General features: G+C 32.1%; 2 protein-coding genes across 4 annotated transcripts in view; one reads left to right on the top strand and one right to left on the bottom strand.

The window, feature by feature from the left end:
• Positions 1-21,484, top strand: part of LOC114324831 (protein O-mannosyl-transferase TMTC1-like) — a 176,401-nt gene that overhangs the window by 49,069 nt on the left and 105,848 nt on the right. The window lies entirely within an intron of this gene.
• Positions 1-21,484, bottom strand: part of LOC114324849 (aquaporin AQPAe.a) — a 119,972-nt gene that overhangs the window by 95,728 nt on the left and 2,760 nt on the right. The window lies entirely within an intron of this gene.

The following is a 21,484-nucleotide window of genomic DNA, read 5'->3' as shown; positions in this document are numbered from 1 at the left end:
AATGTACGGCTAAAATTAACGAAATAATTATAAATTGTTTCACCAAATTTTATATTTACTTTCGTTTTCTTGGCAGTTGAATGAAGATAATGCTTTTTTATTACAATCGGTGGTACTTGTCAAGTACGTATATGTTGCCAGAACAGAACAGTCTTGATCTAGGTAATTTAATTCGTTTATGTAGATGTTTATATGAGATTGTTTGTCAATACAGCACCGTCTTGATTATTTTTTATCGAATCGTCTCCCCGTGAAATTTTGATTTTTATGGACGCCTACACATGAGCGGGTGTGTGGCATTTTTCACGGGGTATTAGCAATTTGTTACACTTTGTTTACCGGTCGTCCATAAATCCTTATATATATTCATTAAAAATGCAAAATTTACAAATAAAAAATTTATATTTGTGGCTTGTTTTATGATTTCCATATAAAACAAATATATTGAATTGTTCTACTAAGAAGACTATAGTATTATGTTGGAAATTATTCTATTTTGTATATTGTTCCTGTAAACTAGCCATAAACAAGATCTCGTTCACTGGACATGAATGCAAAAGCAAAGTGTCATAAAAAACAAATTGAGTTGTACCCGAAAAATAACCATAGCGAACATCCGAACGCGGTAAAATTTGCTGTAATAATATAAAGGAAAACAAAGAAATACGTACCTACATAGAGAAGCTCTAAAATAAAGCAAAAAATATTTTGTCTTTTTCTTCTGTTTCTTCTTCTATACGATGAGAAACCAGACGACATAAGTGAAGCATTTAGTCCAGGGAAATAGGATTTTTCTCGTAACACATCCCCTCCAGGCCTAAACCAAATTTTTTGAGTAGTATGGACATCTATATTAATAACCTTTATGTTTCCTGCAGCCGATTTTGATGATATACATAGTTATACACAAATGAAAATCAAAAAACGGTAAATTTTCGCTTTTTTGGTCCATAACCAAAAAGTTAAGCATTTTAAACAAATTTGAGAGTAAGAAAGTCATAAATTATATAAAAAATTTCAATATGGCGTTCGCTGAATATGTCTATCCTTATTGGTTGCTTAGAAAACTGCAAAATAAATTATAAATTTTGAGTTTTTATAAATATTCATAACTTACGTAAAAATTAACTTAGAACTTTCTTATTACACAAATTGCTGAGACTTTTGGTTCTTAAATTATATTTTTAATTTCAAAGCAATTGGTCAAACAGTTTAAAAGTTATTTAATTTGTTTTTCCCAAATTCATTTTTTTTTGCAACACTATAAGTCAGAAAATTATGAGGTTACAGTAAGAATTCTGACAGTTTATGGAAGAAGAACATTTATACTATTGACTTAATTAAAAAAAAATGACAAAAAGTAATTTTAAACAGTGTAAAATTATTTTGCAAAAACACGTCGATTTTTTTCCTTACTTATAAACAATTAGAATAACTTTTTAACCGTTACCCGTAAAAAAATTATTTTTTCTAATTTGGAAATACTGAATTTTTATACACATTTAGAAAGAAAAACAATTGTCCTAGAATAATTAGGGACGAAGTTAGCCCCCCTTTTTTTTAATTCACATGTTTTTGCAAAATAATTTTGCAGTATTTAGAATTATTTTTTGTCATTTCTTTTAATTCAGTTAATAGTATAAATCTTCTTCTTTCATAAACTATCCAAAGTATTAGTGTAACTTCATCATTTTCTGACTTACAGCGTTGCAAAAAAAATTAATTTGGGATAAACAAATTAAATACCTTTTAAACTATTTGACCAATTGATTTGAAATTTAGGGTATGATTTAAACACCAGAAGTCTTAGCATTTCGTGTAATAAGAAAGTTCTAAGTTAATTTTTACGTAAGTTAGGAGTATTTATAAAAACTCAAAATTTATGATTTATTTTGCAAATTTCTAAGCAAACAATAAGGATAGACATATTCAGCGAACGCCATATTGAAAACTTTTATACGATTAATGAGATTCTCACTCTCAAATTTGTTTAAGATACTTAACTTTTTGGATATAGACGAAAAAAGCGAAAATTTACCGTTTTTTGACCTTCATTTGTTTATACCTATGAATATCATCAAAATCGGCTGCAGGAAACATATAGGTTATTATTATAGATGTCCATGCTACTCAAAAAATTTGGTTTCGGCCTGGAGGGGGTTGTGTCACCAACAGGATATTTTTTTTTCCTTATTTCTCTGAACTAATTCTATACTGAATTATCTAACACCTTAAAAAGGGTTTTTCTACTCTCATACTTTATTATATCAATTATGATTTCACTACCTGTATCGTAATGAGCTTCATTATGATACAAATTTTCATTAAGATACAGATTTTTAACCAATAGAATCGCGAGATGACATTCGCGATGATGGTATCACATGCGCAGTGATCTCAATATGTAAACAAACTGACTAATTTAAAAATGAGTAAAAATTATGAAGCTCATATTCTAACCCGCCGCTACGCGGCTCATTTCGTATCCGTCATACTTGTCGATCATCGTAATCTTCTTTCTTCTTCCTTCTTGTATGTAGGCATTAAAGCCTGTTTCGTCTTCAATATTAGCCTCCTAAATTGTTTAAATTATCGTACCACCTTTTTCTTGGTCTGCCAATACTTCTTCGTTCATTTGGTGACTTATCTCGTGCTATTCATACTATCCTATACTCCGCCATTCTACTAATATGTTCGTTCCATTCCTGTTTCCATTTTGTCACCCATCCATTTATGTCTTCTACATTGCATTATCTTCTTATGTTTTAGCTTCTCTCACTCCAACAGACTTTTGCCTGATATTCGTCGAAGTATTTTCATCTCTGTTGTTTCTAGTAGTTGTCTCGTTTTAGATGTGTCAGTTCTTGTCTCCGCCGTGTATACCAATATAGGTCTAATTGCTGCTTTATAGATTATTGCTTTTGTGTCTTGTCTTAGAGGTTTTTCCAGATTGTGTCATTAAGAGATCCCGCCCGCTTTACTTGCTTTTAAGCTTTGTTGTCGTACTTCCTCTTCAACATCTTCGTAAGTGGTTATATCTATTCCCAGACATCTAAACCTTGCTTCCTGCTTTATTATTTTCCCATCAATTTCGATTTTACATCGTAGTGGGTATTTAGATGTTGTCATACATTTAATGCGGCGTCGTCTGCATAACATCATATTTGGATTTCTTTGTTCCCTAATCAAGAAAGAAACAAGAAAGCAACATAATGTGTCTAAACAACATTAGATATGTCGATTACACAGTAGGTTTTGCAGACAGCTTAGATAGTTTACTAACAATAATGTCGTGCATATCAGATATAAGTAGAGAATATGAACTGGATCTCAATACGAAAAAATCAAACTACAGGGAAGAAACGTGAGATTGTTTGTTATGTGAAAGCTTAAATTTAGCGTTTTTTAGGCATATTTCAAATTGGAAAAAGACTGTATTACTTGTACATACCGGTACAATATAGATCAAGATGGCAACAAAGTTGACAGTGTGGAAATAGTTATTAAATTCAATTAAGTATTTTCATAGTATCATATGCCATGATTGGTATACCTAGTTTTTGGTACCTATACCTATGCTAGGTTTTAAATGTGGAATGTGTCATCCTGACAAGTTTATGATTGTGAAAACTAGCAGGTTGTTTTTAAGTTTATTCAGTAGCAAACTTTATATAATATATGAAAAAATGTTTGTCCGGCAAATATTTTGGTCATTTTAATAAGCCCGATACGTAGAACATGTCAAATGACAGGGATTATGTTGGTGGTAAATAGCAGTCTGATTTTTGCATGAGAGTTTAATGAAAGGTAAACGACGTTAAATAAAAGGTAACGAATCAATTGGAAGTTCTGTCCGATAAAATGCATGAGACGTTTTCGTAGTCTGACGTTTGAAACCTGTAACCTCTTCTACAATAATTAAAACTTCCCCTGTTATAGTGTTACCATACATCAAAGTTTATCCGACTAGGCACCATTAAGCTATTAACAAATTTTCAGCTTGCTATTAATCAACTTTTTTTGGTACGCGAGATCCAGGCCTATTGTATCTACTTTTGGATCTATAGTTTATGTGTTCCTAAATGTCTACAATATTACATGTACCGACTGTTTATATCAAAGGTACATTATAAAGTTAATTACGAATTGTTTTTGCGTTTGCAATTTTGCACAATCAAAATAAAACCGTGTATCCGATTCTGTTACATCACTTTAGGTGCAAAAATTTTATTCAAACCATGTATGTTTTCTATAGAAAAATTAACACTAGTGAGCAAATTGTTGTACTAAAAATTAGATATGTCATATATAGGTACACGATAAAATTAATATGTTTCCATTAGTTTGTCACTAATCAAATAATTCACAGTAGGATCAAAAAATAAGACGAAACGAAAGAGTCCTAGGTATAATTTTATTAAACTCTTAGGGCGTAGGCCTTATGTCGGTTCCAGTGCTTTTTAAATGCATTCATTTTTTTCGAGTCCTGAGAAAACTAATAAATATTTTTGAAAAACTTAAACGCAAAATGAAATATTACATTATTATCGAAGGCCGATAGTCCCTTAGAATAAGCAAAAAGGTTGTTTTGAATGAGATATTTCAAATTAAAAATCGCACTAATTTTTTCTTTTTTTTTTCACCCCTGGAACTTATTAAAATAAACATAAAAATTTTCAGGGACTTTCGGCCTTTGGTAAACTAGTAATCGTTCATTCTGCGTATACATTTTTCAAAATATTTATTAGTTTTCTCAGGACTCGAAAAAAATGAATGGATTTAAAAAGCAATGGAGGCGAAATTTTGCGCCTATCCCCTTAATATTTTCACATCAAGGTCCAAACATTACATTAACGTCTTGTATTTTAAGATCTATCCCCGAAGTGGAAATCGGAACTTCAAAACAAACTTATTTGAAATTAAATTATGGTTAATTCCCAGTAAAAAATAGCAACTTGTATTAATATAATTATCAATAAGCTATCAAAAATTGTTTTTGTATTTTTTCCAGCGGCTATAAAATACATTTTATGCCCACATGCCCTGTTATGCAGTTGATAACTAAACCATAAAAACAAAATAAAAAGGCATGCCATAATTTGTATAAGGGGAGACAATTTTAACTTTTACAAAACTCTATATTTATACTCAAATTTATACACAAATTAGTCAAATCGATTTTTCTCAAAACGTTCTCAGATGCTAGAGACTCTCTAGAGGTCTCGAGGATTATCGCAAAAAGATTCAGTGTCATCTGCTTTGATCAGGGTCTACTTATTTTATGCCACATGCTTGATTTTCGTGAGACATTCGTTCTGTCACCGTTTCTGTTTTATTTGGTATCCCATAGTTATACCGGGTGTCCCGAAAAGATTGGTCATAAATTACACCACACATTCTGGGGTCAAAAATAGTTCGATTGAACTTAACTTACCTTAGTACAAATGTGATTATAAAAAAAATTACAGCCCTTTGAAGTTGCAAAATGAAAATTGATTTTTTTCAATATATCGAAAACTATTAGAGATTTTTTATTGAAAATAGACATGTATCATTCTTATGGTTGAACATCTTAAAACAAAATTATAGTGAAATTTGTCCACCCCATAAAAATTTCATGGGGTTTTGTTCCTTTAAACCCCCCCCCCCCAGACTTTTGTGTACGTTCCAATTAATTCATTACTGTGGTACCATTAGTTAAACACAACGTTTTTAAAACTTTTTTTGTCTCTTAGTATTTTTTTGATAATCCAGTTTTTATCGAGATGCTGCTTCTTTTTTAATATATTTACAAAAAATTTTTATGGGGGTTTGTTCCTTTAAGCCCCAAAATGTATGTGTACGTTGCAATTAAACTATTATTGTGGTACCATTAGTTAAACACAGTATTTTTAAAACTTTTTTGCCTCTTGGTCTTTTCTTGATAAGTTCCCTTTTATCGAGATGTGGCTTCTTTTTCAAAATACACCTAAAAATGTAAATTATAAATACATTTTCAGATTATTAACAGGTGTCTTATAATCGTACTTAATCATATACAAATATCTGGTGGATTCGAAAAATATTCAAAATATCTCGACAAACACTGGCTTATCGAGAAAGTATTAAGAGGCAAAAAAGTTTTAAAAACATTGTGTTTAACTAATGGTGCCACAACAATAATTTAATTGGAACGAACACAAAAGTTTGTGGGGGTCTAAGGAACAAAACCCCCATCAAATTTTTATGGGGTGCACAAATTTCATTTTAATTTTTTTTAAGATGTTTCTGCCATAAGCATGCCACATGTCCATTTTCAATAAAAAAACTCTAAGAGTTTTCGATATATGAAAAAAAATCGATTTTCATTTTGTAACTTCAAAGCGCTGTAACTTTTTTTGTGTGCACTATTGTATATAAGTAAGTGAGGTTAAATCTACCTATTTTTGACCCCAGAAGCTGTGGTATAATTTATGACCAATCTTTTCGTGACACCCTGTATAATTACAAATTTTTGCAATAAGTATATTTTTTATTACTGTATTTCTGAAGGAGTACATTAAGTACATAACGGATTCCCTGCATATAACTCCTGATATTAAATATCATCAGTTCTTCTGGATCATATTTTTGTTACTTTTTACTCGCATTTAATAAAAAGGGACTTTTTTCTATTGCATAGATTGAATCTGGCCTCACTTGGTACAATGATTCCCCATCTCTGGTCTAGACAATCTCTTCAGGGACAATAATTTTTACGATTCACAAGTTTTATGATTGCAAGTCACCAAAATACCTCAATGGCTACCGAGAAATCAATAAAAATGCATTCCATGACTCCTACAATCCAATTAAGTTTTAACGTGCACAGAGAAATAATTATATAGTTTGTTCTAAAACACAATTAATACTCGTAAGGAAGTTATAGCAAATTATAAGTTTAGTAGCACAATATATAATAATTTATTTTTTTGTGAATGACAAACAATTCAACCAATGGTGGCTATTGTGTTCACTTCATTTTTATGGCCGTCAGCCCAGTGGATGTTAATGTCATAGTTCCAAAAAATACTTCCAATGCGGGTTTGTGCGCCATTGTGCATTCATCGCAGATAAAAATTTTACTTGCTACCAAAATTTTTCAAAAATCTTAATTGCTATGAAAAACTTTTAATCCTTTAGTGACCTTGTGGTCTCACAGAAAGTCATAAGTCTGTTTAATGGTAACTATTTCATTTAGTTCAGTTGCATAAAGGCTGAACCCAAGATTTGTCATCTTTGATATGCCAGTGCTTCTACTAAAGAGCCAAAGGCCAAAGAAAGGCCAAAGAGCATTTTCTACAATCTAGAAAGAGAAGTTGGGCTAAAACCCTTTTGGTTGGACTCACTATGTTGAGCCTAGCATATCTATTACCTCCACCATAGCACGAAAGTCCTGAAATCTCCGCAAAAGAAGCTAATTGAGACTACCTCGGTCAGTCCTGTAGGGCACGCCAATCGCAGGTTCGGGTCCCACAGGAAACCGGATGAGCCCCGTCTTGCCATGGCGTCAGCCTATTCATTCCCTTTCAAGTTGCCCGTTACCTATTCCAAGTTGATTATATTTGTCAGCGCAACTGAAGCCAGATCTTCCTTATATGCAAGAACTAGCTTAAAGCTAACTTTGAGCGCTTGCAGAACCCTTAAACTGCTTAACTATCGAAGCAGATAGAGATGCTCCTGCAGAGCAAGCACTATCTATCTACTGTCTCCTGACATATACTAGGATCGCAAAGATCTCTGCATGGAATACAAAGCATGGGATATGCCGAGAGTCTGACTAGACTCAAATCCGATCCGTTCACCATATATTCCAGCGCCTGCACGCTCATCAATTCTGTACTCATCTGTAAACCATGTGTAGATTAGTGTAGAGTCTCATTCAATCAAAGACAATTTCAATCTCGTTTCAAGGAAAAAGGATGAGAACTCAACTTGAGGGATCATGCTATCCTGTACCATAAAAAGCATAGAACAGCACTCGATGGCTTGACTCTAAATTTCCAAATAGCCCATTCGACCATTCGTTTTCAACCACTATCCAGAACAGTTAATCCGATAGACTTACACCATGGCTTTGTGCCCTGCAATAAGATATAGTGGGTGTAAACCCAACAGAGCCTTAAGAGTCACTGTGGCAGTAATCCTCAAGGCTTCTGAGATGCCAACATACACTACGGAGGTGAGCCAACTGCGCCTTGGTTATAGTCAGTCTAGTCCGGGCCAGTCAATACAGGATTTATCAAGGGTTGGTATATCCAATTCCAGGGATGCGCGTCCATCCGACGCCCTCAAGGGCCCTAAGGATTATGAGAAAGAAGAAGAGGAAGAAGTATATCCAATGTAAGATTTTTAGCTGCAGACCTCATTTGGATCCGAAAACTTTTCTGCGCGCAAATAAAGTTGCAGCGCCCTTCTTCATATTGGCGTCCAGATGTTCCTTCCATAACAATTTAGAATCCAGGATCACTCCTAGGTACTTCACTGATCTGGAAACGGATAAAGCTTTACCATAGTTCCATACCATGGCTCCAGGCACCATTCTTCAACGAACCTGAGGCAGACCTGAGTTACTTCATGCGCTGTTCCCGAGAAAGATCCTTTAACTAGTCCACGTCATGAGCGTAATAGAATACGGTATATATGTACTACGAAAATATATGAAATTATTTCTGAATATCAATTTTATTTCATATTAATCGATCATTCACGCCACACTAATTTGTGACATATCCAGAGACAACGCACCTTTCTTTCAGTAATTTTCACGACCACAAATATTTTTCCCTTTACACTGCCCATGGAATACAATCAACCAAACTTATATGGAATTACTATATATTTGAAACCTACAGCTCTTGGAATCTATAAGTGTAAATATTTTAGTTGAACCGATAAGAAGAAGAGTTGCCGTGCCCAAGGACTATATAGCAGGAGAAACTTACGGGATCCCGAGTTAACCAGGCAGCACAAGCTTGATCACGTATTTTGCTGTCTTCAACACCAAAACTGGAACATTGGAAATTGGAAAAGTGTGCTATTTTCAAACGAAAGTAGGTTATGTAAAATTATGATTAACGAATTCGTGTACTCATGAGGGTGAAGAAGACAAGCAAGAACGGAAACTGACAGATTTGTTCACAAATATAAGAGAGGAAAGGTCATGTTTTGGGAAGGAAGTATGATTGGTACAAAAAATCCTTTAATCTTCATCCAACCAACTTTAATAGCTCGCAGGTATGTTGATTTGATACAAACTATAACCTGTAGTCCGTACTATAACCGTAACCAAATATATCATAAACTGGACATAGGCAATTTGGGTTTTGCAAAGGCCTGGGAACTCGTGAAGCTCTTTTTTCACTTAACATACTTATACAAAGGTGCCTGGACGTCAATCAAGATATATATGCGTGTTTTATTGACTATAATAAAGCATTCGACAAAGTACGACATGAACAATTAATGCATGTCCTGGAATCAAAGAAGCTGGCCTACAATGACCTCAGGATTATATCGAATTTATACTATAAATAAGCAACGAGCAAAAGTACGTGTTAACCACCAGCTGTCAAAGGATATTGAAATCAGACGTGGAGTGAGACAGGGATGTGTGTTGTCGCCAATTCTTTTTAATGCCTACTCGGAAGAGATCTTGAAAAAAGCTCTTGAGAGTGAAACAGCTTGAATAAAGGTAAATGGAGTTCCCATTAACAACATTAGATATGCGGATGACACTGTCATCTTAACTGAAAATATTGGGGATCTTCAGAGACTGGTGACTAGAATAGCAGAGTTTGGACCAGAATACGGGCTAACAATGAATGTCAAGATGACAAAGTTTATGAGAATATCGAAAACTCAAAGAAATAACGAAAATCTTTTCATAAACGGATCCAATATCGAACGAGTCGACCAATATGCATACCTTGGAACAATGATCAACTCCACAGGAGCATACTTACAGGAAATCAAAATCAGAATAGCAAAGGCTAGAGCAAATTTTAACAAAATGAGAAAAGTGCTCTGAACAAGAGATTTGAAGTAGGAGCTAAGAGTTAGGTTGGCTAGGTGCTACGTTTTCTCGACTTTGTTTTATGGAATGGAAGCTTGGACCTTGAATGAGGCATCAATGAAAAAACTAGAATCATTCGAGTTGTGGGTGTACAGAAGAATTATGAAAATATCGTGGACAGAACACGTCACAAACAAAGAGGTTCTGAGAAAGATGAATAAAGAAATGGAAATCCTAAATACCATCAAAACAAGAAAATTGGAATGTCTCGGACATATTACACGTGGAGAGATACAGCTTGCTCCAATTGATTATGCAGGGAAAAATTCAAGGAAAGAGAAGCATATGAAGACGCAGAATATCGTGGCTGCGCAACCTGAGAGAGTGGTATGGATGTACATCAAATGAACTTTTCAGAGCAGCCGTCTCTAAAATACGAATAGCTATGATGATTCCCGATCTCGCCGCGGAGATGGCACTTAAAGAAGAAGAAGATAAACTGTAGATAGGCTTCGGAGAGGTGCAATGAAAGAAAATTAAATTTAGCTTTATTCGCTTAAAATAATAAAAAATATCAGATGATTCCATATAAGTTTGGTTGAGTGTATATAAACTCGTTACTGAATATAATTCCATTTAATTTTAATCTATCTTTAATTCCATACTAACTTGTGACACATCCAAAAAAATAGCACCTTTTTTAGGGGTAAAAAAAGCACAGTAATTTCCATTATTATAACTTATTATTGAATATAATTTCATTTAATTTTAATCTATCTTTAATTCCACAGTAATTTGTGACACATCCAGAAAAATCGCACCTTTTTTCTGTATAAATAAACTACAATAATTTTCACGAATCACCACAAATATTTTCCCTAAACACTACCCATGGAATTTTTTGTACTATAGTCATATCTGTAATGTGTAAACTACGTTTAACAAAAATTCAAATTATGCTATTACTATTCATTGAAAACAGTTATTTTTAAAGAATTATTCATTAGTCTAGTGTGCAAATATCTTGCACATATCACACGAAATTTATTATAATACACATACTATATATTATGAGCAGTCAATTGAGTCACAGATTAAAAAAAAATAAAAACAACAATAAATCATATACAGTATGGTGCAAATGAAAGGAATAAATTCGTTATGTCGCAAGCCGGCGACTTTAAGGAAAAATCCTGAAACAAATACTAATTTTATCAAACAATCTATGACTCTTTTGACTCTAATTTTATGACTCTTTCTGATGCGTGTGTCCCCATATGGGGGACGCACTATGGAGTTACAAATGATGATTTTTTTTGCAAGATTTTTTGATAAAAATAGTTACAGTTTACTGGTAGTCCAGAAACCGAAGCTTTTCACCTCGCAATTTTTACAGAATGGATCGATTTGCTTGAAAATTTGAGTATAAGTAGTGGATTGTCCAAGGATTAAAATCTATATGATTCCGAAAGGCGCTTTTACTATGGGGGTGGTTGCCACCCCATCTCGGGGGTGAAAATTTCTTATTATATTTTGACGGTAAAAGTTGATAAAAACATTCATTCTAAGCAAAAAAAGTTCTATACATTTTCTTGATAAAATTAATAGTTTTCGATTTATTCGCTATCGAAAATGTTAGTTTTATATCGAAAAAATCATTACGATTCACTCAATTTTTGCAGTAGAAAAAATTTTTTTAAACCAAGTTCTTGGGAATTAAATAACCTACAATTTCATATTTAAACATTTTGTTCGTATCTCTGATGCTAATCTTAGTATTTTGAAGAAAATGGCATTTTTTACCAAACTACAAAAATTCGTTATTCACTTTTAACTCCAATTTTTTTAAAACTAATCATTCTAAGCTAGTCAGATTTCTAGAATCTATTAGTAATACATAAATAAAGAAGAATGAATAAGGCCAATGACTAAAAACACCGCCAACTTACATTATTATGCTTAAAATTGGATTTCTAGTTTTTTTTTTCAAAAAAATATACCTATTGATTTTTTAACCTTAACTTTTTTATTTTTTATCTTAAAAAGTTTGGTAAAAAAGAATTTTGTAGATTTTTACAAGATTTATAAACCTATTAATATTAAATCTTTTTAAAATCCTCAGTCGCAAAAAGAGGTGACTTTGAAAGGGTTGGTAAAGGTGGTTTTTGCATGTTTTAGTGACAAGTTTTAATTGTCAATAGCTCACTCAATTTTTACCGTAGAAAAACTTTTTGCAAACTAGGTTCTTGGGAATTAAATAGAATACAATTTCGTATTTAAATATTTTTCGTATCTCTGATGGTAATCTTTCTATTCTGAAGAAAAGGCCATTTTTTCCAAACTACTAGGAATAACTACTAGTTATTCGCTTTTAACTCCATTTTTGAAGTTATACTTCTTTAGGCGTGATTGAGAGTAAAATTTCATAATACTGCGCGCATGCTCACACAGACAGTATGGAGTTTAGTTGCTGAATATCGTGGCTGAATCTTTCAAGTTATGTGTAAATATATCAGTGCAAGAAAAGGTGTGAAAAGAATATATTAGTGTTTTTAGGAAATATATTTATTATAATTTTTGTGTCTTTGGATTTGTCTTCCTCAGGAGTAAGATGAGTATTATTAAAACATTTTATTGTATATTTATTATACTTCACCTTGCCTGTTTGTTAACATGAATTGTCATTAGGTACGTCCGAACCGATACAGACACAGTCCTCGTAGCGTATTTGGTATAGCATTCGGCCAGAGATCGAGAGGTCTTGAGTTTGAGTCCGGAGCAATCCTATACTTTTTTTATTTTTTTGAAAGCAGTAAGCGCAAAATTAGTTTGGTGTTTAAGAAAATTAAAACAAAGTGTTTAAAGTATATTTATTTTTAAGAAATCATATAAGAGAAGTATAACTTCTTACGTGCGTACAAAGTACACACACATTCTTTTTTTTTAACTAATTATTATAAGCCGGTCAAACTTCTAGAACCTATTAATAATACATAAGTAAAGAAGACTAAATAAGGTCAATGACAAATTTTAATTAGAGTAATGATAAGGGGGTTGGTTCCGATCACTTTTCGCTGAAAAAAAATAGGGACTGACATTCTTTTCATTATAAGTCACTTAATTTTCGAGTTAAAGACTTTTTTTTATTTCTGGAGATATATATTTTTAAATACTTTAAATTAGTTTGAATAAGTTATCTTCGAAAAATGCATAGTTTTCCCGTCTTTTGACTTTGAAACTACAATATTTAGCATTTGACGAAGAAGAGCTAACATATAATAAAGTATAGCTCGATTATTATTGGTCCTAAAGAAAATTAAAAAAAAAAACAGTTTAGTTTATTTTTTAAAAAGGTACATTTTTGTTAGGTAAAGTTGTTTTGATAAAACGGAAACTTTTGAAGTTATTAGCAGAAAACTTATTAAAAACATTGATTTTTTCGATATAAAACTAACAAAAAATGAAAACCTTATCTTGTAAAAGGTATATTTAAAATCCCTAAAAAGGGTTATATCACAACAAAACGTTTTCGGAATCAATATTCCATCGCCAGTGTTATCACAGGTTACATGCTTTAAGCCACCAAAATATACGGGTAAGTAACATGGCAGAGTTTAGGTGACAACTCTCCCATGTAAGGTCCTACCTACAAATTTCCAACCAATATGGTTGATGTCATGTGATGCCAGGGATTAATCTGGAAATATTTTTAACATCCTTTAAAATTGGATGATATGATGTAACCTCAACTGTTTAATAACAACTCAAGGGTACTTACCCGTATATTTTGGTGGCTTAAAACATGTAAACATGTGATAACACTGATGATGGAATATTGATTCCGAAAACGTTTTCTGATATAGCCCCTTTTAGGGATTTTAAATATACCTTTTACAAGATAAGGTTTTTATTTTTTAACTTTTGGGGTCAAAATATGTATTTGGCAACCACCCTTATGGTAAAAGCGCCTTTCGGCATCATATAGATTTTGATCCTTGGACCATCCACTACTTATTCTCAAAATTTTAAGCAAATCGATCCATTCTGTAAAAATTGCGAAGTTTTGTTTTTTTAAGCTTCATTACTTGGACTATGGTAATATTGTTCGACAATTTTTTTAAGGGTACCCCAGTTGTCGGACGCACCAAAGTTTAGAAACCTCTATATGTATTTACGAGATGTCCCCCTCCCGAAAATTGTCCGTATTAGAAAAGTTGTCCGACTTGACATGAATAACTGAATAAAAAAAGTCTCATTAGAAAGCGATTATAATTTTTTTTAAGTGTGGTCCCAAGGTTTATCATGGATTTACTACCATAGAAAGTAAGGGAGGTAGCTCCTGGATCAATGGTCTTTGCTGATGACATACAGTTAGTGGAGGAGAGCAAAAAAATGTTGACGCAGAAGTTGGAGGGTGATAGGAGAGCTGTATAAAACTGTTAGAAAAAATTACAAATTAATCGTCATGCAAGTTTTTGCATTCGATTCGTGAGAGTGTCAGGCCATTCTGTGAACTAAATTGATCTCCGGCAAAAAATTTGTGCAATGGAAAATAAAAAATTTAGGACTCAGGAAATATTGACGGAAATGAGTTCAATTTTTATACTTGGGTGTTTAGGAGGTCACTGAACACGAATTTCATGACGGCGATGGTCTCCGAGGTACCTAGAGCCCAGAGCGGAACTCGTCGCCTGGAACGACCGAATAATTCGCGGGACGAAAAATTGAAAAACACGTGTTCAATATTTTTGAAAATCTATCGAATGACACTAAACACGACCACCCTCTCCACTCCCTGGAGGTGGGGTGAGGGTAACTTTAAAATCTTAAATAGAAACCCCATTTGTTATTGCAGATTTGGATTGCTTACGTAAACGTAAGCAACTCTTATTCGAGTTATTTTTTAGAATTGTGGATAGATGGTACTATAATTGGTAAACACGATTTTTTCGTGATACCATAGGTAAATTATATAAACGGTCTAATATCTCGAGAAATACACTTTCAAATAAAAAACCAAAAAATACGTGTTTTATATTTCTTAAGAATCTAGCGAATAACATAAAACATGACCCTCCACTCCACCCCCTGGAGGCGGGGTGGGGTGTAACTTTAAAATCTTAAATAGGAGCCCCCATTTTTTATTGAAGATTTGGATTCCTTACATAAAAATAAGTAACTTTTATTCGAGACATTTTTTCGAATTATGGATAGATGGCGCTATAATCGGAAAAACACTATTTATTAGCGCCATCTATTAACAATTCTAAAAAATGTTTCGAATAAACATTACTTATTTTTTCATAAGGAATCCAAATCTGCAATAAAACATCGAGATTCCTATTTAAGATATTAAAGTTAACTCCCACCCCACCTCCAGGGGGTGGAGTGGAGAGTCGTATTTGATGTTATTCGATAGGTTCATGAAAAATATTATATACGGATATTTTATTCTTTTATTTGGAAGTCTATTTTTCGAGGTATTAGACCGTTTCTATAATTTACCTATGGTATCACAATAAATCGTTTTTTTTTTTCGATTGTAGTGCCATCTATCCCCAATTCGAAAAATTTTCTCGAATAAAAGTTGCTTATTTTTAAATAAGCAATCCAAATCTGTAATAAAAACGCTGGACGGAAGGGTCGTCCGAGAACTTTATCGTACCGATCTATTATCGTTATGGTACTAGATACTGGCATTCTATAAAAATAACAAAGTTACTCGTTATTTTGATATTTTAGAATTTCAAATTAGTTCATTTTTCTGAGAAATTAATAGTTTACATTATTTACATTTCATTCTATTTCGATTATGCCAGTCAAGATATTATCTCCGAATTCTATCCTACTGCATGGATTTTAAGGAAATTTTGGGAGTAGCCCAATCTCCTAATTTAAAGTCAATCCTATATACTATGGCGCTTTTATCATGAGGGCGGTTCCCACCACTTCTCAGGGGTGAAATATTTTTATTTTCGAATTACATGGAGAAAAAGCAAGATTTTTAAGAAAATTTAAAAATTCATTCTATAATTTGATCACATTTTCTACAAAAACCATTCATTTTAAACTCGTTCAACTTTTTGAAAGTAGAAGTAACACTATATTAAAAGGTATTGCAAAAGAAAAACAATACATTTAAATTATGTTGGATGGGGAGTTAAATGTATATACTTTTCATTTTTCCTTAAAGTTCATTAGTCATATATTTTTTTACACCATATCTCACTCAATTTGTATGTAACCGACATTTAACGGTGCTCGTTTTAAAGGCCTTTTCAAACACTACAAAAGGTGTTGGTAGCATTATACACCTAAAACCTACCGTTCCTCTGTTATTTTAAGTTGAATACACCAATTTGAGTATGCACCAAAAAACAAACTATTTTCACCTACCATATCTCTTTTTGTATTATTAATAGAACATTTACGAAGGAACGAATCTCTTTATTATTTATAATCTAAATAATGTTTTATATAGTTTTTTTAGTTCGATGCATGGTTTTTAAGATATTCACAAAAAATCCGTCCGAAAAGGTGTCATTTTTCAATGAAAATGGCCAATTTTCAACTACGCATAACTCAAAAAGTATTGAGTTCTCAAAAAAAAGTATAGGCCAGTTTTTGCTTAGACATAGGTTCTTTAGCCACTTCCGTGCTTATTTTGACCAACAAATTTTCCACCCCCTTGAAGAAGTGGGAACCGCCCCAAGAAAAAAGCGCCATAGTATATAGGGTAGATTTTGTTTCTTGAGCTATTCCCTACTTACTGTGAAAATATCAAGTACATCAATGTAGTAGGATGACATTCGGAGCCAAATACCCTCATTGACTGCCCTACAATAATGCTCTGCTATGATCGCGTGAGAGAGGACACACTTAAGATTATAGCAAAATCTCTTTACCGTAACTTTTCGAGTTTTTGAGGTACAACAACGGATTTTATGTCATTGGAAAGGTAATTTTTCATTCTTTCAAAATATGTAAAAATATACAGGGCGCATCTAAAAAATTAAGATTTTTTATTCATTTCCGTTTCAACCGGAAGCCATATTTTTGGTAAAATTTATTGTGATAATAGATAATAAAGTACCATATATGTCTGCAAAGTTTAAAATTTAAGTTTCTATTATGAAGGAAGTTACGGGCACTCAAACATTTTTTTATAAAAAATTCATAACTCGCCTCCTATAGGGAGTTAAGAAATCTGAATAATATTGTTCAATTTAACGACAGGATATCAAAAACATACCAAAAAATAAAAAAATTCCTTGGAGCCATTTTTGAGAAAATCTAGTTCAAATTTATGTCAAATTTTGACCCCTTAAATATAGGCAACCCGTAACTTTTTCTGAAAAACAATAACATTCTTCTTATAGCCCCATCTTTAGGCTATATAACGACGTTTTCAAATTAAACTTATCTTAAACAATTTTTCACTTTTCAAGTTTTCTTTTTTAAACAAGAAATGTGTCGGGTGGGCGGTCGGCCATGTTGGCCGCCATTTTGAATTTGGAAATGTCAAATTCCGTATTTTTATTTACCTATCGATGAGCTTACATTGAGTTTAATTTCATTCATTTCGGTAAAAATTTGCAAAAATGGGCCCTAAATAACCCCTCTATTTCGGCCCCCCTTTGAGAGGTTTTTTTTAAAAGCTTAGTTTCTCGACAAAATTCTCTTAAACTTACTCATACCGAATTTCATCATAATCGGTCCGGTAGTTTTTGCTGGGCGGTGGCGACATACGTACGTACGTACATACTTCCGACATGTTTTTTTATTTGCTTTTTGGACTCAAAACGTCGAAAAAAAGTGAAATCTGAAAAAATTTTTTTGCACGATCCTATAACTCTATCTATTATACTATACTACGTATATAGTACGATAAAGTAATATTATACTATACTACGTATATAGTACGATAAAGTAAAAATGGGCCTTCTATTTAAGATTTTAAAGTTACCCCCACCCCACTTCCAGGGGATGGAGTGGGAGGTCGTGTTTAGTGTCATTTGATAGATTTTTGAAAAATATTGAACACATTTTTTTCAGTTTTTCGATCCAATCTTCATTTCGCGAATTATTCAATCGTCCTCTAAATTATTCGATCGTCCCAGGCGACGAGTTCGGCCCTGGGCTCTAGGTACCTCGGAGACCACCAAATTTGTGTTCAGTTACCTCCAAATCCCCCAAATATAATAATTGAACTCATTTGCGTCAATATTTCCTGATTTCTAAATTTTTCATTTTCCATCTCTTCGAGATGCACTTTGAAAATACATTTTCTCATGCACAAAATTTTTTGCCGGAGATCAATTTAGTTCACAAAATTGCCTGACACTCTCTCGAATTGAATGCAAAAAGTTGCATGACGATTCATCTTACTGCAAAAAATTCTTAGGCTTTTTGCTTTTTAGTGCTTCGTTGCTTCGTCTATTATTTCTTTAAAAATGCCAAGTTTCTTGTAAAAGGTATATATTAAAATACCCTAAATAAGGGTCAAAATTCAAAACGTTTTCGGATTAAGGAATCCATCATCAGTGTTTAAAAGCCAAAATTTGCATGCCTGAGCCACCAAAATGTATAGGGTAAAAACCCTTTAAATGTAAATAATAAAGATGTTTTACATATTTATATAAAATTCATCGGATGTAATAGATAAACCTGGATGTTACCCAGGGCAACACAGGACTCTCCCCACGTGGTTGGAACTTTTTTTTGGTGAAAACCTCACATATTGGATTTCAATGGCCAACTGACGACCCTATACATTTTGGTGGCTCAGGCATGCAAATTTTGGCTTTTAAACACTGATGATGGATTCCTTAATCCGAAAACGTTTTGTATTTTGACCCTTATTTAGGGTATTTTAATATATACCTTTTACAAGAAACTTGGCATTTTTGTGATTTATGGTATACAGCCAGCTACAGGAAGTTTATTTTCCTCGTGGATATTATTTCTTTATGTAAAAAAATTCTGACTATCTTACCTGACAATTTATAAACAAATCAATTAAATAAACACAAAAATACAATATTTTGCAAATATTTTCATGTGCTGTTTACTGATAACCGAAAATAAATCCTTTATCTAGATTTTTATTTCTTTTCAACTGGTTTATGAGGTAGATTGTAACAACATTTCGATACCAGTTAATTACTTTGATTGATACATGAAACTTAACATCGAGCATTTGTCGATTAAATAAATTTTAAGTAATATTGATGATAAAATTATTGACACGAAATCCTTCACAATTTAAATCATTTTTTGTTATACATTTCTTATACAAGATTATATTTTACTACGACATATATTTTATTAAAAAATGTCAATTATTCTTCCTACACTTGGTTTTAGTAGACATTATAAAGATAGTGTGGGACAAAATTATGGAATAAATTTATTTTCTCGAGAATAACCCATTTTAGAGAAAAATCCCGAAACAAATCAATTTTTATTTTTAAATTATGATTTTTTGGCATATACATACTTGGCATATTTATATGGAAAAAAAATTTTATTATTAATTTTTCGAAAAAAAGTTATTCTTTATAAAAAGTTCTGCATGGTCCATATCCCAAGACTCAACCCTCAGATATTAAATTTTATGAATGTTATACGAGGTATCTCAAAAAGTTTGAATTTCATTCAAGAGTAAAGTAGCTTTATTTTTCACAATATTGAAAATTGCTATTATGAAAAGTTGTTTGTATTTAAAAACTATATTCTAATATGCAATTACCTTCTTCTAATTGAAAAAAATTTTGTTTGAAAAATTATGGTCAACTAACATTATTTTCAGTTATTTCAATTCTGATAATAGTCCATTCTTTCACGGTTTTTGCTCTAAATTTTAAAGAACCGCTGGGTTTGACATGAAATTTGGCATACGTATAGCTTACATGTCAAAGAAAAAACTGATATTGTGCCGATGTGTGCTTTTGCCCTGGGGTGACTTTCACCCCATCTCGGGGGTGAAAAAATATATGTCCAAAATAAGCCCGAAAATGGGTAAACTGACTAATTTTAAGTAACTTTTGTTCTATAGAGTTTTTTCGCCAAGCCAACACTTTTCGAGTTATTTGCGAGTGAATATGTTCATTTTTCAACAAAATAACCACATTTTTGGACGGTTTTTCGCAAATAACTCAAAAAGTAATTATTTTGTCGAAAAACGTTCTTAGCAAAAATATAGCACATAAAAAAGTAAAAAAAATGGTGTACGCGTTAGGTCTGTGGATCTCGTAGAACCAGAGTTATAGCCAATGAAAAATAGATTCATATTCACCAAATTTCAAATAGAATATTTCGACGTGAAATATCCAAAAAATTAAGCACTTTTTGGGGAAAATCCATTGTAACTTTTTTAAACTGTTTAAAAAAAGCTTTATATCTGTTTTTACAAAAAGTTCCTAGCATTAAATTTAAGCAAGTTACGCTCAAAATAAAATTGGTTCCTTTTGTTTTTGTAAAAAAAAAATCGGGAAGACCACCCCCTAATTAGCAACTTAAATGAAATTAATCATTACCGATCCACAAATTATTTTACTTATGTTGTGTTTTTATGATCTGTAAGTTTGATCGAGTCAAAGTGCTTGTTTTTGAAAAAATTTGGTTTCAAAGTAAAATTTTTAAAAATTTAAATTTTGAAAAATATGCTTTTTTTCAAAATAACTTAAAAATTGTTAGAGATACCAAAAATCTCGAGAACCAAAAAAAGTCAGATTTGCTTTTCTGAATATCATGTATTTTTTTGTTTTTCTGTTAGACAAAAATTGATTAAGATTTGGTGTTTCTAAATTTTCATACATTCGTGATCAGTGACTCGTTCAACCCGTTTTAACTACAGCCCTTTCAATAATAAGGACTTTGAACCGATGAAACTTACAGATCATGTAAACAATATATACACGAGTCAAGAAACTTGTGAAGTCGTAACGATTAAGTTCATTTAAGATACTAATTAGGGGGTGATTTTCTCGATTTTTTTACCAATACCAAAAGGGACTAACTTTATTTTGAGCGTAACTCGTTTAATTTTGATGTTAGAAACTTTTTTTATAAAACAAAAATGAAGCTTTTTTTAAACACTTTAAATAAGTTTTAATGAATTTTTCCCGAAATGTGCTTAATTTTTGGTTATTTCACGTTAAATTATTCCATTTGGAATTTGACGAATATGAACCTATTTTTCATTAGCTATAACTCTGCTCTTACTAGGTATAGAGACGTGATATATACACTATTTTTTTTTAATTTTTTACAGGCTATATTTTTGTTACGAATGTTTTTTCGACAAAATACTTACAATTTGAGTATTTACGAAAAACCGTCTAAAAGCGTGGTTATTTTGTTGAAAAAATGAACATATTCACTGTCAAATAACTCGAAAAGTATTGACTTAGTGAAAAAACTCTATAGAAGAAAAGTTACTTAAAATTA

The sequence above is a fragment of the Diabrotica virgifera genome, chromosome 5 (assembly GCF_917563875.1).
Source record: "Diabrotica virgifera virgifera chromosome 5, PGI_DIABVI_V3a".
In the NCBI taxonomy this organism is placed as follows: Eukaryota; Metazoa; Arthropoda; class Insecta; order Coleoptera; family Chrysomelidae; genus Diabrotica; species Diabrotica virgifera.
The sequence above is the reverse complement of the archived record's forward strand: the minus strand, read 5'-3'. Positions and strand labels throughout refer to the sequence as shown.